Source organism: Pyrgilauda ruficollis, unplaced genomic scaffold (assembly GCF_017590135.1).
Source record: "Pyrgilauda ruficollis isolate IOZ18807 unplaced genomic scaffold, ASM1759013v1 scaffold119, whole genome shotgun sequence".
NCBI classification, from domain to species: domain Eukaryota; kingdom Metazoa; phylum Chordata; class Aves; order Passeriformes; family Passeridae; genus Pyrgilauda; species Pyrgilauda ruficollis.
Genome location: NW_024510210.1, coordinates 1,419,644 through 1,437,290, shown reverse-complemented (window position 1 = coordinate 1,437,290; position 17,647 = coordinate 1,419,644). Strand labels below are relative to the sequence as shown.

General features: G+C 43.2%; 1 protein-coding gene across 3 annotated transcripts in view; it reads left to right on the top strand.

The window, feature by feature from the left end:
* The first annotated feature begins 1,315 nt into the window (after positions 1-1,315).
* The window catches only part of TEAD1 (TEA domain transcription factor 1), a 152,829-nt gene continuing 136,497 nt past the window's right edge, over positions 1,316-17,647 (top strand). For all 3 annotated transcript variants that reach the window (XM_041485425.1, XM_041485433.1, XM_041485417.1), the window contains exons 1-2: positions 1,316-1,558; positions 2,029-2,167. The gene's annotated coding sequence lies outside the window, so the exon portion shown is untranslated. The remainder of the gene's footprint in view (positions 1,559-2,028; positions 2,168-17,647) is intronic.

Sequence of the window (17,647 nt, the reverse complement as noted above, 5' to 3'; positions counted from 1 at the left end):
TACATTTGTTTTTGCATTCTCACAGGCCTTTGACCAAGACCGGCTCAGACTTTGGCTTTGTTTGATACAGTTACTCGTTGCAGACTTTTCTGCAGGTTTTGGCAGGTTTCAGTCAGTGTCACGTGTGTGACCAGTGGGAGCCCTGCACCTTCTGCCCCTCATGCACACTCCGTGCCTGCTCTACAAAGGTAAAAAACAGCTGCAGCCTCCCTGTAAACTGCAATGTGAGCTTCAAGTGGCTCCTTTTCGAGAGGCTCCGGGGTCAGCCACAGGCTGCAAGGATGTCTGTTAACAGCGTGGCTGTCTCACAGGATTGGTACTGGGAAAGCAGCGGGACAAGCACGTTCCTGGCATTCCCAGAACGCCGCGCTGGGCATCCCTTCTCAAAGTTGCAAAAAATTAACACGCAGGGCATTTATTGAGGATTCCACCGGCGTGTCACGAACTTAGGTGCCGTGTGAACGCGTAAACGCCGCCTGGTGATGCCAACACATTGCTCCTCTGAGGCTGTAACGTGATTTTTGTGATCGCTCCAAACGTGGTAGCCCTGCTGGGCAAACTTTCAAAGGTGGGTAGAAATGTGTGTTTGCACATCAAAGTAGGCAATTTATTTCACGAACACCAAGGTGTCCAGTTATCCGTTTTGCTTATGCAAATACGAATTGTCACAAGCACAACAGCTGTGCCTTCCCTGCAATTATTTCCATAAGGTAGCGGATTGTTAGCCGAAGGAGACGTGCCTGTGATGCCGCTTGGGGAGCGCTTCTGGGGGATGGGTTGCACAAGACAAGAGGGGTACAGATAGTCCAGTGGCACTCAGGCTCACTCATTTGGAGCGGTGCAAAACTGGCATTGTGAAATCTGGATCTGGGGACAGTTTTGTGAGAAAGGTCAGGATCCGGACTGAGGGTGAGTTGACATGCTATGTCCATGTCAGTTTGGGGTGTGATGTCTCCTCATCCCATGCTGTAGGGCTCTGTTGGGCCTTTTGGACACAGACGTCCGTTTCCTATGGTTTGCACGGGGCTTTGCAGTGCACCCGGGGGTCGGATGTGAGCGCGTGCACACCGAGCTTCCCCGGGCAGCCTCCCCGTCCGCTCCCCAGGGCAGAGCCCCATCCCGCGCATCCCTCGCAGCTCTGTTTCACAGCACCGCACGCCGAGCTGCGGGCGGGCCGGCGCCGCACCGCGGGGCGTGCGGGACAGCACGCCCGCCCGCGGCCGCAGGGGGCGGCGGGCCGCGCTCCGCCCCGCGGCCGCCCCGCTCCCGCGTTCATTTCATTCCTCCCCTCATTCCGCGCATTCCTCGCATCGCTGGCGCCGCGCAGCCCGGCCGGGAGCCCGGCCCGCCCCGCCGCCGGCCGGGCAGCAACTCATCCTCCGAGGGCTCCGTCCGCCGGCCCGCGGCAACCTACGGCCGCGGTATAAATAGCCAAGCGGCGGATTAAAAATAGGCGCGGGGCCATAAATAGCCGGGGCGGCCCGGGGGCGGCGGGCGAAGTTTTGCCGTCGGAGCGCGGCGCGCTGGCGGTGCGCGGAGGGGGCCGCGGCGCGGAGAAGTTGCTCGCCGCGGAGTTGTGGCGCTGCGGGGCCGCGGCCGGAGCTGCAACAGGCGCTGCCGCCCGCCCCGCTCCGCTCCGCTCCCCCGCGCCGCCGCTCGCACTCCCTGGCCTGAGTCACCGCCCGGCACCGGGCGCGCTCACACGCCGCTCGCACTCACTCCCTCCCTCACTCACTCACTCTCACACACACACACAGGCTCTCCCCCTCGCACACGCGCGCACCGATCCTTGGCATTTTTCACATATTTTGTTGGTTTGGTTTTTTTTTTTTTTCTTTCCCGCGGGGAAGCACGCAAGCCGGGAGCAGCCCCGGGCAGCGCTCAGCAGCCATCCCCCGGCGGCCCGGCCTGGCGCGGAGCTCCGCTCGCCGCGCTGCCCCCGGTTTTGCCTCCCTCCCCTCGCTTGTTTTCCTCTAAAAGATGAAAGAAGGAATGTCCTTTTTCGCTGCTGCTTCTCCTTCTCCAGAGCTGCTGCTGCCGCCGCTGCTGGTTAATTGCACATTCAAGTGGAAAATTTTCGGGAGTCAGCAGAAACATTGTATCCAAAAAAGACAAAGTCGCAGTTACAGCAACACCGAGGAGATTGTCCCTGGAAAACTTCCTTTCGGTAGGAACCGCAAGGTTTTTGTTTTTGGTTTTTTTTGGTTTTTAAAATTTTTTTTTAAATTTTTTTTTCGTTTCTCGGCGAGGTTTTGAAGAGCTCCATCGCACAGCTGTCCCCGGCGCTGGTGCGGAGGGCCGGTGGCAGCCTTTGTTCGCGGAGGAGCGCTTTCAAAGGAAGTACACTTCCAAGGGGGAGGGAAAACTTATACAGTGCGCCTTTTGTACCCAAATTAAAACAAAGCGGCCCCCTCCACACAACCAAACAAAAACAGCCAGGCGAAATAAAGCCAGAGGAGGAGGGGGGGAAATATCTCTGTTTTCACCAAGGAAAAAAGTTTGCGCTCCTGCCTCTGTTGAGCACGGTCCTAGTCGTGATTTTTCTCCTCTTGAAATCTGTTTTAAGTTGAACGGTGTTACCAGTGTAAAAATATTTATGAAACAATGAAATACCAGCCACCCACGTTTCTCAGGAGAGCTGTTAACTTATTAGAAACAAGTGCCTGCCTTTGATACGAAGAAATGAAAAGTGACCTCCAGAAGTGCTGGAAAGTTAGGGAGCAGTTCTGCCCTGCGCTCTCTGAATGTAAATGGCTCCCAGTGTTTTTTTAACTGCTCCTCTCTAGGCAAGAAAGGGCAAGAAACATCAGATTGTACCGGTGTTTTCTGACTTAAAATAGCGTATATAAGAAATGTAAGCCGAAATGGCAGAGCCTCAGGGAGAAAAAGTACATCTGCAGCTGTATTCCTGTATTAGCAGGAGCATATTTGCTTTCTCTTTGTGCTGATAAAGTTTGGAAATGCAATCTTGCAGGTTAGCGGTTTTACAGGGCTGGGTAAGGGCAAAGTTGGGAGCTGTATGGATAGCGTGCTGCTCTGCCGGGCTGCATGCTCAGTTATTCTGCAGCACATCTAATATGGAAATCTCTGTGGGAATGCCTCTAAGAGGAAAATTCATGTAAATAACTACGTGCTACCTGCAATTGAATATGAAAACAAAAATGATTATAATTACATTAGGACTTAATTTAAAATTATGTAGGGTTCTTCTTACAACCCTAGATTGGAAATGTGTGTCTGTAATGTATGATGTATTCTATCTCTATAAATAGTTGGGGAATACCATTACAGAATATTAGATTGTACTGATGGTAAGATGGTGCTGTTAAAAATGACACAGACCTGGATATTAAATTACTTCTGGGGGTGGGAGGGAAGCTTGCATGTTTGTTTGTATGTGAACATATGTATTTTTATATACACACATACACACGCACACACACTTTATTTGGGAATAGAAACACAGGAATTAATACAGTGGATGTTCTTGAAACACAAAACTTAAGATTTTATATTTGGATCACGTTCTGAAGTTGCAAGTTTTTAAAATCCACTTTTGAAATTATTTTCATGAAGGGTAAACATTTAGAGGTGCATTTATTTTTTCACCTTTGTGTGAAAACACATCTTTTCACACTGCACTGGTGTTTAACTAGGCCATAAAGCGTTTCCTATACCAGTAGGGATAATTCTGCATTTTGTTTGCTCCAGGTTTTTATCAGCTGACCAAGCAGAAATTTTGGATGCAAGGGATTTCTTTCAATTTTTCTTCTTAGCAATCTAGAAATACCTTTGGAAAGTACTTTCTTGCTAAACACGTTCAATGTATTTTGAGCATCCATCCTGTTTACGCCGCTTTGGTGAAGTAAATATTATTGGCCTTGTCAGCCAGGAGAGTGGAACAACGGCTCCTGAGGTTCAGATTGTGGTTTTATATTCTCCACAGTTTCTTAGTCGGTGCTGAGGGAGGTGTACAGGAGCACTGAAGCCAAGGAAAAATGTTGATTTGACAGGAGTCTTGGTAAAGACAGAGTGCGCTTAAAGGAGTTTTAATTAAACAGCTAGAAAAGAACAGCAGAAACTTAATTGCGATGTAGCCCCGGCTGTGAGTGTCCAGCTGAGCAATGATAGCGTGCTGGGATGTGTGAGCATGTGTGTAGTGTGTTTGGTGTCACTTGGAACCGGTGGGTTTTTGTTGTTGTTGCTGCTGCTGGACGTTGTAGTGGTTTTGGATATTGTTAAAGTGGTTTCTGGGCTTTGTTTGTCCATGCCTGAAAAAGTTCAGTTGAGTCACATGCTGAGGAAAAAAAACCCATTTCTTCCTTCTTTCTGTTTAAGCTGCCTTTGTGATAATATTGTAAGCAAATTTTCAAGGTACAGTACAGGCAATACAGAATAAAAACTTGGGGAGCTATAGAGAAATATTGGCATCTTTCACTTGAAAAAAAGTCAAAGGTAAAAACATGCAATTGTGTATTACGATACAGCTGTCAGTTTTCAGTCTGTAAAGAAGGATGATTACACTGCTGGAAGAAATTCACCAGAAGTAATCTCATTTTATTAGAAGGTGCCTAAGACTGTTCCCAAAACATGCAGATTTACTGTACAGTTCGGGATGTGTGTGTTTGGAAGAAAGTTACCTTCAAACCTGTTATGAGCACTTGGTTTCTTACTGGAAACAGGCCACATATATATATAAATAAATATAAATGTATGTATATGTATACGCACATAGCTCATTCTAGCTGGTATTTCTTCATGTCGTTAATGTTAACCCCTCTGGAGGTGGTTTAAAAGCTGTCTTTCTGTAGTGATTCCATTTATTTAAGAAGAAACTATTGGCTGGATCCAATCCTTGCTCAGGTTAAAGTGACCAGGATGACTCATAGGAATAAACATTTGCTGGATCAAACACTAAGATATTTGCAGCATATGCTTTATGTCCACGGTTAGTGCGATATTTGATGTCTAAAGAAGGACATCTTTGATTTAAAAGAATATTGATTTGCCACACTTACTTTTTCAAATTTCTGCTCGGGGTTTATGTTCTGCTTAGCTTGTAATCTGCCTAAGACTTGAAGGCAAATTTCTATTAACAGCTGATCATTCATTCCATTTGGGCTCTTATTCATAGCATGTGCAAATATGAGGCGAGGGCTGACTTCTTAGAAACCTGGTCTAAATTCAGGTTAATTCCATCAGCTTCATACAGCCTGTTGCTGGATTACATTGGCTGTAATGAGGGTGCAAATTGGCCCTTTAAAAATGATTTTTAAGTCCCCAGCTCATCAGAGGGACCTACCTTTTAATGAGAGAAATAATCCCTTTTTCTGGGACCTGAGGTTTAATTTCTGGTGTGTCGCCGTGTTGCGCTTTGCCATTAGCGCTTGCCCTGAGCAGGGATGTTTTATATTCCTGAACTGCACTCCTTTACTGTTAAGGAATGATTTGAATCTCAACAAAATTTTAGGACTTTCAGGAGGTAAATCATCTCGCTGCAAGCAAGGGCTGTTACAGGTTTTGTGGCAGTTTGTGCAAGTGCTGTATAATTGAAATGGCATCCTGTGATATATGAGCAGAAGAATGGCATTATTAATTGTAAAGCCAACTGACACTAAGCTGTGCTGAAGACACACTTTTAGGAAAAAAATCTTTGCAGTAAATTCCCACTTTATGACCGTATCTTGCTCTCTGTTCTTGGACAAAACTCTTTTTGACTTTTGCAAGTGGAACAAGGATGGAATAGTATTTCCTGGAATAATTTCGTGTTTGGTTTTAATGATTGCTCATTTCCAAAACAGAAGAGAGTGAAAAGTTGCAGACTTAAGTCCTTTGAGGCAGCAACTTCAAATCTGCTCCTCAGATCTGTCACATAAAATTCAGCTAAATGTTTTCTGATTTAATACAACAAACCTCTTGTTTTTGTGATCCCACTGCAGTCACTGTGAGCTTTATCTTGTCATTGGTAAAGCCAAAATTTCTGTCTGTGTTGATGCAGATTCAGCAACTTTTATACTGGATCAGGTTATTAATATTCCACCAGAATTATATTAATTTCAAAATACAGGGATTGAAAGTTAAAACCTGACTCCTAACAACTGACGGGAGCTATTTTACCCAGGAAGTTCTCCAAGAGTAACCCGTCACGGGCTGCACGCCCTGGTTGGTGGGGTGGATTTTGGATCGTAGGTCCGGGACGCGATGGAAATCCGCGAGTGTGGGAAGGGTTCGCGGTCGCTTGCCGGGTTGGCTCAGGGCTGTGACCCCATTTCCTGGTCTCTCCAGCCTGTGCCTGCCTTGTCAGAGGCAGCCTGTTTTAGTTTGGCTCCCGTCCAGTCCAAGGTATCACCTACAACTTTTTGTTCTTTGTCTTCTGCTCATTGTTTACTGGAACAACGTGATTATTCCCCCTGCATCCTGCCGGACCTTTACGGCCTTCTTGGCTTTCCAGCTTCCCCTGAACTTTCGGGTCAGAGCCGGTCTGGGTGGCTGCAGGAGCACACGAGCACAGGATCCAAGTTTATTTGCTAGCAGGTCGGGAGGTAGAATGTGAAATCTCCATGTGTGGGGCGGGGGAAGGGACGAAAGTTTGGGATTATGTGTAAAACTATTAAAATGCTATTGACTGGGAATCTAAAACAATGACGAGTGCTGTTGTTTTTACAGATACATGAACTGAAAACTGCTGCTAATGATGGGAAATGTTAATTATGTGAGAACATATTGAACTTATATTCTCTGGCATGAACTTTTTTAAATGCATCAACTGTGCTGCCTTTTATGCGCACAGCTTTCTAATTATCATAATTCGGTACAGCTCTGGCTTTTGGAAAGAGTTCAAGTGCAATCTCAACTTAACATGAAAGGAGTTGGTTTTTTTTTTTTTTTTAACTGAGAATGTTCAAGAACAATTTGAAAGGATAATCTAAAAATGCTACATACTTAGCTGGGTATAAGTCAGAAAATAAGTATGTTCCCATAACTGCCTATCAAAGCAGAACAGATTATTAGAACAGAAAGTTATCTATTTTTCTCATTATGTCTTTCACACTCCTACAGAACACAGCTAAAAGCACATTTTCATAATTGAATATCATAGACAGACCTACTATATATTGATTGACAGTAGTTTTTATTTTGTCAATTTTTGAAATGATTGAGTAGATCACTGTGTTGTTATGAAAAGATTATTTCTCCTCAAATAGTAAGATTTATTTTTTTTAAATAAAGCAGGAAGACAACTTTCATGATACTTTTGGTATTAATGTGTTTCTGTAACATATTCAAGTCCCCTGGCAAATGGTCGTTACTGGTCAGTTTTGCTTGTCTTTGTGGAGCTTGAGGAGGTTGTAAATATCAGGTTTTTCTAAAGCACTCAGAAGTGGTTTGGGTTTTATTTTTTGTTGTTAGTTTTGTTTTGTTTGTGTTGGTTTGCTTGGGGATTTTTTTGAGAAGGAAAAGTAAATTTCATGTAACTTGCGCTTTAATTGTCCTTTCAAAGATTTTTTTTTTTTTTTTTTTTTTTTTTTTTTTTTTGCTGGTATCCACATCACACACTCCCCACCATTTTTTGGTCTTTTCCGTTACTACAGTACATGCTACATTTCTGAAATGCAAAGAAAGCCCTAGTGAAACAAAATGACTTCATTTGAGCTGGCACTTAAGAGTAGAATTCACTTCCATAGTGCTGAAATAAAAGAAGCCAAGTGTTTTAAATAGCCACTCCCCTAGGCCAGAGTGTTTTTAGAAAAGCTCATTGTCTAGATTTGAGCTGTAGCAGTATGCCTGCCTCTGTTAAATCTCCTGATCCAGACAGCTCGATTTCTAAAGTCGACATCTGGTTTACTCTTTGTTCACCTGTTTAAAAAAAAAAATGCAAATAGGCGAGTGTGCCATTGCCCTAGAGCTCTGCAAAAAAATAAAAATGCTGTTGACAGTTTGTCAAATAGTGCTTCCAGTCTAAGACTGCAGTAGCCTATTGTTATGCCAGCAACAGGCAACAGAAGTTGTGGCACCATATGGCCAGTATATGCTTCAGATAAGCTATCTGTTAATTTAGCTTATCAGTAGTGTTTTGATATGCTTCGTGTTTGAATCGCCAACCAGTATGGCCCTGGGTACTTTTGGTGCCAAATTATTCCTTAACATTATAGATGTCACAATTATTCCCTTGGTGGAATCTCTCTCACCATTCATTCACCTCGTGGTGCTGTGAACAGCGGTGCTTATTTTTGGAATTAGTTGGCGTGGTTTGTTTGGTTTGTTTTTTCTTTTTACATCGTTGTCTTTCTGTTGGGAGATTATAATTCAGGAATGACATTTTGGTTTTGAGGGGAGAAAATGTCAGAACAGACTTTGGAAGAAAAGGTAAATTCGTAGAGGTTTAGGGGATTAAAGCTTCTGTTATGTGTATATCAATTAAAAAATATGGTGATCTGGGACAATAGTTACTGGGAAAAAGGAAATTTTATTCACACCTAATCTATCACCAATATGAGTGCATACTTTTTTTTTTTTTTTTTTTTTTTTTCCTAAAGATGGTTTACAACTTAAAATAAAAAGGCAAAACTCTGTTCCACATCCTGGTTTTGCCTTTATTCTTTCAAAAAAAATTAACCTTTAAAACCAGTCATGTCCCCATATCTGCTGTCAGCTGATCTTTGAAGATTTTTTTCCCCCTGCTTTTTCCACGATCGACTGAAAGCTTTGGAGAAGACCGGAAGAGTCGCTGGAAGTTCCTTCATCTTCCCCCTCACCCTGCCTTTCTTTGGGAGTAATTATTTTGTTGCAGGAGAAGTTTCCAGCCATCAATAGAGTCTCCATTGAGTGCCTCTGCGGTGTCCTTAGGGCTGGATGTGCCCGTGCTGCTCTCTGACCTTCAGCACATTCCTGCCTCCTGCCCCACGGGCTCGGTCTGGCTGTTCCTTGCAGGGCACCACAGCTGTCCCTGGCTGCCTGGGCCCTCCTCTTTCCTTGGGAATACATTCTTGCTCTCGGTTAAGCTCTCCTGCCCTTGGATCCCTGTGATTTTTTTGTTTCTCTCCTTTTGCAATCCAGGTTTCCAGGCGCTCCTTCCCCATGTTCCCGGTTGCTGCTCGTGGACGTGGTGTCACTGTGGGGTCCCTTTCCTGCTGCTCCCAGCCCTTCCTTGCCCTGGATATTGGAAAGAAAGGGCCACTTGTGCTTGCCATGCCTTTCATATCCAGGTCCTTAGTGACCAAGAGAATGACTTAGATTCTCTCTCAAAGAAATTGACAATCATCTTCTGAATCTGTTTGCTGACACCACTTTTTTTTTAGCAATGAGAAGGGGTCAAAGAGAAGTAAATTTTTATCCATTTGAAGGAGAGAAGTGTGAACAATTTGAGCAGTGGCCACTCTTTACCATTTCACTGAAGTCCACCCAGATGACCTGCCTGGAAAAAGGCTGGAGCTGACAAAACACCCAGGGGCCAACTGGGTGGGCAGTGAAATGAGAGGTGATGCTCCCACCTTGCTGCTCTGCCTCAGCTGATGTTGGCACCTGCAGGAAATGAGGAAGGCTCCCTGCCCTTGGCTTGGCAGCTGAGGCTGCTAGAGGGCTTCTGGTTTCTCTGCAGGGACCTGAAATGTGTGTGTGTGTCCATTTCAAGCTGGAATGTGGGCTGCTCCCAAATTTTAAATTGGTTTTAAATTCAGATTTAGAGTTCAGGTCCAGGGTGTGACTCATGAAATTTGGTGACGGCAGCGGTTTTTATCTTCTGGTCCATTGCAGGTTAGAGCTGTGATCTCTCATCCTGGTGTGATTAGGGGCAAGGTAAGCAAAGACCCTGGGAAAAGAGGGCTGTTGAGCCTTTCAGCTCCCTGAGGCATGTGCACATCTTCCCTGAGAGTTATTTCTAGGTGCTTAACTGTGAGAGGCAATTTTCAGTTCACTAATGTATCTAGTTACCGTCCATAATGGGTATGGCTGTCTTTGGATTGCTGGCTCCTTTAAAACATAACAAATCTATGTTTATTTAGTACCATGGGACGTGTCTTTCTGGAGTTTTTTTTTGATTAAACTTCAGAGCCTATGAAGTTTTGGTTTATTTGGTATCTCCTCAACTTGGCTTTACTGGTGTTCCATTGGTTTCAGCCACTGCTTTGTGACAGGAAATGCACAGCTCCAAAAAATGTGCATTTTGCTCATTAAATTGACTATTACTTATGCACAGTAATTTCTTGCTCTGTTTCTTGGCATATTTACTGTATGCTTACTGAGCAGCTGTAGATAAGCAGTTGAAGGGGCACATTTGGAAGACAGTTTTAAATATGCAGCTTCCTATACAGTTTCACTTTAGCCTCCAGCATTAGTAATAATTTTTTGCTGGTGAAACAGTGACCCATAAATAACTTTATCATGCAAAATCTCTAAAAACAATATGAAGTTGTCCAAAGGGTAGTAGAATTATTATAGTTCTTGGTTGCTTGGAAAATGAACTAATACTCTGGCTTCTGAGATTTTAGAAACAAATTAAAGAACCCTTTTTTTAGGTAGCAGGCTGCTTTTAATGGTTCTTCTGTATTAAGGAGAGTACAGTATTGTAGGTTATTTATTTCTGGGCATGCAGTACAGGGTGAAGAGCCTGCAATTCAGCTTGCAATGCCTCTGTGCCCTGAGGTAAACTCTATTTCACAAAGGGAATTTTGATTATGGTCTACTGCTCTGTAGCATAGTGGAGGCTTCAAGAGGCAAGTGGTAAATGCTACCAAAGAAAAGCTGGATTGGAGCCACTGACGTCATCTAAGTAAATCTGCTGTAGGACTATAGCCATAAAATGACTGCCAGCCACGGAACGCACTTTGGCCTTTTCTTGTCAAGTGTTTTAACTGCTGCTTTTTTCTTTGCTTTTCTTTTTTATTTTCCTCTGAGCAAGATGCATTTTGTTTTCTTTTTTATTTCCCCCCCCCCCTCCTTTGCTAGTTGTGCACAGGGGTGAAATACAGAGGTGTCAATGTCCCCCTGCATCCGCGCCACGCTGCGCCGAGGGTGCGAGTGGCTGCGGCTTGCAGTTCAGAAATTAAAAAGTAAACCAGTACTTTTCCATACATGAGCCTGGCAGAATTCAGCTTCCATCACCAGCTATTTTTTAGGTGCAAGAGCCTGGCAGTTCAAGTTACAGCATACTGATGAGATTTGTGTTGTGGGCAAAAAGGGTTTTGATGCTCTGGAAGGCGTGCTTTCCTCTGGAAGAACTCGCTGCATAAAAACGGCTGGGCTTGAATTCTGAATTAGCACAAAATGCAGGGGGGGGGTGGTGTGTGTGAGAGAGAGCATCTAAAATCCAGTGTTAGTCATTGCTTTAGGATTGACCTCGGCAGTTTCAGTCACTCCTGAAACAAAACTCCCCTGACTGTTTGTTACCAGCCAGTCTCTGGTGATGCTTTCTGTCCACAGCTAAAGACACCAGGTGCATCAACACCGGCAGCTGTGGGATTCACTGATTAGGGTTAGCAGTCGTACCTGTACCTGAGGGGATCTCTAAAAGTGCACTGATGTCCCAGCTGCTCTCCACTTGGATTTCAGCTCTATCAGGACTGCAATGAAAGTACTCAAGTTTTTGACAGTGGATTTTTAGTTCAATGTCAACATTCTCTTGAAATGAATTTCCAGGATGTTTAACACACCATTTTTTAAAAACAGAGTTCACTGCAAAACTCATTAATAATTATTAGCTCATTTGTCCCATGACAATATTTGTTTGCTTGATTTATGTACTTTTTTTAAACTTTAAAATAAAAACTAAGCATCGCTGTTTTTGAAGTTTGAGTCTTATGATCAGAAATATATTAAAACCAGTATCTTATCCATGAATCATTAGATGAGTCAGTTCCTGAAACCACTACAAGCCTCACAGTTCTTGGCTTGGGCTGAAAGCAGGAAATCCAGGCTTCAATAACTTCCTTTCCCAGTACTGGCTATAGCAGCGTTCGTGGTTAGTATATGCTGCTTTTGTAAGCAATAGGAAGATGTATGTCTGAGGAACAAAGGCACTCGAGTCAATTTGCTGAAACTGTTTATAATTTGTGGTCTTGATTTGAATGTCAGGATGCACTGGCATATACTGCACTCTGTGCTGCAGTACATTTTCCAGCAGTCATATTCAGCATGTGAAATAAAGGGAACACATTATGGGACAATTCTTGGACAAAACCCATCTAATCAGTTTTCCAGAAAACAGGAAGATATTTTTGTGAAATCATCCAACTCCTGAAGACTAATGGGAGTGAGAACTGAGCACACAGGAGTAAATTTAAAATGTTTATTTAGCAGTTACTTTGTTTTATGCTTGTGCAACAAGCTATTTTTATTCTGTTTCAGCACTCCAAAAGGGCTTGAAAAAAACCCAGCCCCAACTTGGAACTTATAAAATAAAAACACATGATTTGTTTTCAGCCTCCTTTTTTTTTTTTCCCCCTTTTTTTTTTTTTTTTTTTTTTTTTTTTTTTTTTTTTTTTTTTTTTTTTCTCAGTGAAAACTGTTTGCCTCCTCATAATCAAGGACACATTGATTGTCTCTGTGTCAGTGGAGCATTGTTGGCTGCAGAATCTGTCCTTTAAACTTGGAGTGCCTGTATGCTCTGACATCTGTGCAAGGGGATGAGCTATTTACCTTTTGGAGCTAATGGGGCCAGATTCAGGCTTGGTACAACATTGATCTTAATGTGTTTACACCTGGAAAGTGTTCAACCTTTTCTGATTTTCTTAAATATTATGAAAGATAGTTTGGTATCTTGTACTTTTTACTTGGTTAATTTAACTCTAATTAATTAGCACATAAAGGCCAATCCCACCTTCTTTAATTATTCTTTTTATTCTTCCCTCCAAAACATAATTTGTTCTTAACAAACCAGGAAGAATAAGAGTATTGAGAGCAACAGATTAGTAGGTACTACATTAAAAAAAAAAAAAAAAGAAGTCTACTTTTGGCAGGGTTAGTTAAACTGTATATGTAGTATTGGTTAAAAACAAATGCAGAGCTCTTCTTTTAAACGGGCAGAACTGGGATTTTTGGCATGACAGTGAGCATCCAAGCAAGCTGCTTTGCTGAATTTGAGGGATCAGGATTTCTCTCAGAATATTTCAGGGGATGCTCGCGGTGCAGAGAGCGTTTGAAGACATCAAAACCAGTGTAACTGCTCCGTGACTGCAATTCTCAGCAGCAGCAGCTTCTCTGGTACGGGAAGTTTCGGGTGCTCTCCAAGCGCCTCCTGCTCTGCTTCTGAGGGCAGGGTTTGCTGTGAGGCTGGGGGCGAGTGCAGTCACACCCAGGCACGCAGAGATGTGTGCAGGGCACAGCGGGTTCTGCAGCACCCTGGAGCTGCAGAGACTCTTCTGGGGGCAGGCTGGCCTGGCGCGCCTTCCTCCTCTGCCACGTGCCTCTGGAAGATGCTTGCATCCCTGCAGGAGGGTCCTGGGGGGACATGCACCATTCCTTCCTTTCTCTGGGCTGGTTCAAGGGGTGCTTGAGTCCCAGAGGCTGTGCTGGAGCCCCAGCTCACAGGAGGAGAAGCCTCCCTCAGGTGTGTCCCCTGTGCTGGTGCGGCAGGGATTGCAGTGCTGGGCATCACACAGCCCGTTGTGGGTTTAACTTGATGCATTGTAATTAACGCCTTGTAATAACAATAATTATAATAATTAACTTACTACAATAACAAGGATGTTCTTCCCGCTGCTTCTGCTTGCTGATTTTGGGACAGAAATCTCACTTCTTTCCTGTTTTCTGTTTGAGGGAAGCTGTAAGCACTTGAGCAGTGGAGAACAGCAGTGGCTTTTCACAGCATCAAAGCAAATGTAAAAAGAATTGTTAGTGTTTATGATCATAAGAAGGGAAATTTTCTATCAATTAATGTTAAACAACAGATTGTTTAACACAGAGAAGAAGAACAAAGGGAGAAACCTTCAAGTGGAATAAGCAGCTAAAGTTTGGAATTGGGTTATAGTTGCGCTTGATTTAATTTTTTCCCCTTGCAAAGAAATGTAAATGATTTAATATTGCTTTTCTAGCTGAACAGTCCTGAATTTGGGAATTGTAATGCATAAGATCTGGAGATACATTTTGATCAAGTTCATACGCTTTAAATGTGTATGAACTGAACATCTTTGTGCTGCCATCGATCAGAGAGATGTCCTGTTGCTCTAACGTGGATTTTGGTTTTGGATTAGAAGCCTGGGGCTTTGAATTGCTTGCTGTCTGTAGACCAAGTCATCAGTGGCCAGTGATTGATTCATTAATTAAAATCAATTTAAATGGATTTGTAAGCCTCATGTAACAGATTATCTTATTAGCAGCATGAGAAAGGCACTGTGATCTTCAAGGAATCTGTCGCTTTAGACAAAATATAGCATGATTTTATGGGAGAATTTAATGAATTGCTGTTGCTGTAAGTGATCTATGCAAATGGAAGAGGCTTGCTTAAATCATACATTAAACAGACTCTTCCTGTTGAACATATTTTATTTTTTTAAACCTCCTTCAAAATACTTTAATTGTGTTTGTGTGTCCTTCTGTACATATTCATGCTCACAATGACACATTAAGTATTCTCAAGTTTCTGATATATTCTGATCTTGGAGATTTTAAATTGTTTTCTGTAACGTCTCCCTTACCTTACTGAAAAATATCCACAAGGAGAAAAATGACTTTCTGAATTACTGGAAACAAAATGACAGAAAGAACATGTAATGCTGTTTAATCCACGCTCTGCCTGCTCAGCAGTGCTGTCTGGAGGAGACACTTTGGACAGCTGGAGGGGCCAGGCGGGCAGAGGGGACTTCTGGCAGAAGTGAAAGTGGTGAAGAGATGGCAATAAAAGCCTTCCTGGCTGGGAGAGAGGAGCTTGTCTGTCATCTTTGCATTCGTTTTGTAACTTCTTTTTTACATCAGGCTGTATAGCAAGTCATTGTAGGCACATCTGTGTGTGTTAGTGTGCTCTGTGATCGGGCCTGCAGAATATCTAAGCCAAGGTGTCAGCAAAATCAAGGGGAATTTTGGATTTTGTTTCAAACAGAGTGGGGTTGTTGCGTTTGAATCATAGCCTTGCCCACAACTTTTCAGTAATCCCAATACCACGTGTGCTTCATTCTGGTTTGCAACCCAGACTCCTTCAGGAAAGGAGATTTTTAATTGTGGGAGCTAAGTTGCAGCATCACTTTACACCTTCCTTCCTTAGCTTTTGCTCTCTGAGCATTTGTGATTAGAGAGCAAAGTGAATTAAATTATTAGATCACTTTTCCATTACAATGAAGCTAGTTTCACTTCATTTCCTCTGCTGCATTGAAGAGATGGAAGAATCTATTATATCAACTGAAAAATTTTAATGAACTTCTTAGGAAAGAATAAGAAACAAAATCTCAGCTATCACAGAGCCCTGAATTGCCTTGCAGATATCATCCATTCCATGTGTAGGTGATCCTTCAAAGCAAAGCATTGTTGGTGAGCTTTGTTTGCTGGGTAATTTTACTGTCATTGGCCGTAGAGATTGCAAATCTTTAACCAAAAAAGATGTGAAACTGAATTGATGTGGTAAACCCAGCTGTAACTGCATTTTGGTGAAATGAAATGCATTGCCTGAGATGTGAGGAATTTCTCCTGGCAGGAAGCATTTTTCATTGCTTGTGGAAAATCAAACAAGGTGTTTGGGAGATGCAAATTCAGTAAGATACCACACTTCCATAAAAATACTGCACGAGGTCTTGGCAGTGGCCTCCAGTTTGCTCCATGGTTACCTCTTGGTGCTCTCTGAGTTTTGGCTTTAGGGGATGGGTGTTTTGCCTCAGTAGGCACTGCTGCCTGTCAATCACTCCAGCAGGAAATTCGGATAACACCTTGGAAGTGCACAAGGACGGTGCCAGCTACAAAAACAGCAGCTCTTGCCCCTGTACACCTTTGACAAAGCCTGAGACACTGCCTGCACCATCCCTTTCCCTCCCTGAGCCTGCAGCAGGTGCAGATGTCTGAGTATGGAGGTTTGTGGCTGTGTCCTGCTGGGTCACTCGAGCCTGGGAACTTGGAAGCCGGCGCTGGAATTCTGGGTGTGACGAGTTATTTCATCCTAGACGCAGCCCTTGAAACCAGGGAGAAAGTCTTCTTGCCCTGACTTCCCTTAGGTCTTACATTAGCATGCCAGTTTGAAATTAGAGTAGTCATGCAACAATTATTTATTTTGTGAACCCTTTGGTTTGGGAAGGAGCAGGGAGACTCTTGAACTTTGAAGAAACGTGCTGAGTTGCAGCATTTTCTTAGAAGAGAGTAAGGCAGGTGTGCTGCTCGCGGCTGGGATGGAGTTAATTTTCTTTATCATACCGGTGTGGGGCTGTGTTTTGGATTTGTCTGCTGGGGTTAAGCCACAGCAACATGACATAAGCAGGATGAAGCCCCCTGAAAGCAGCAAGCTGGCAGAGAGGTAACTAATTCAAGGTGGCACACCTAGTACTGAGTCAGGTGTGCCAGTGTAGTCCTTCCCTTCCGCTGCTTCATCTTACAGATCCAATCCCTCCGTTGTAGAACCACAATTTCAATTAATTGACTTTCTTCAGTTGAATCTCTGCCATAGAGTTCTGGCTAACAGGAAGAAGACATTGGTGAATAGCTTTTAAATGGCATACTACATAACCCTGCCATTATGGCTTCAGGGAATATTTTCCATTCTGCTTTTGTCTATAACATGAATCTTGGTAACATTTGTCTTGTATTAAGGCTGCAAATATTTTTTTTTTGGTGTATGTGTGTTGTAAACCTTGTGAAATGTTTTTTATTCTGCAAATTATAAATAGTTCAGTTGGCTCAACTATCCCTTTTGTAAGCACATGATTTTTTTGTAATAAGACATAGTTCTGTGGCAGTGTTGTATGACTGCAATTGAGTTGTACAGTAATAAAATTTCCATGGTGTTCTGCGAAGGTCAGTGGTATGCAATTAATTGCTGGACCCATGACAGGTGCTGAGTAGGAAGTGTTGCTGTCCTAGACACTAAATATAATAATTAATCTCAGGGGTTAGTATTAAAAGCATGGAAGAGACATGATTTTCATTAGCATGGAATTTGTGCTGATATTTGTTTTAACAATTCAATTTGTAACTTCCATATTGGAGGGAAGTATCTGTTCTGAAGCTTGGAAGATGGGAACCAAATTAAGACGATGAAATTATTGCAGAATTTTTTGGTGCACGGCAAGCCAGTCTTAGCCATGAAAGTTCCTAATTGTCAGTACATTCAGAGGAGAGAGCTGTGTGCCTTTGAGGGCTTCCAGAGGGAGATCCTGACCCCCACCCTCTGTGCCTGAATGAAGGTGGGTGGCCTTAGGAGATGGAATAGGTTACTTGGGAGAGGGTAAAGCTGTCATTAGGTGTGGGGTTATTTAGGTGAGGATTTGAACATCTCAGTCTTTTGAGTGGCCAGGTTATCTCTGAATGTTTTACACTGTAGCTGCCCTTTGCCAGCCTAGTGGAAATATCACTGGGCAAAGAAGGGGGAAAGCTTTGCTGGGTAAGGAAGAATGTATATTTGGAAACTGCCTAATTTGACTGCATCTGCAAATCCTTTGGTTTTTCAGGCTCAGCAAAGTATTTTCTGTTTTACTTTAGAATATTTAGAAAAACTACAAGAAACAGACAAAATGCTAAT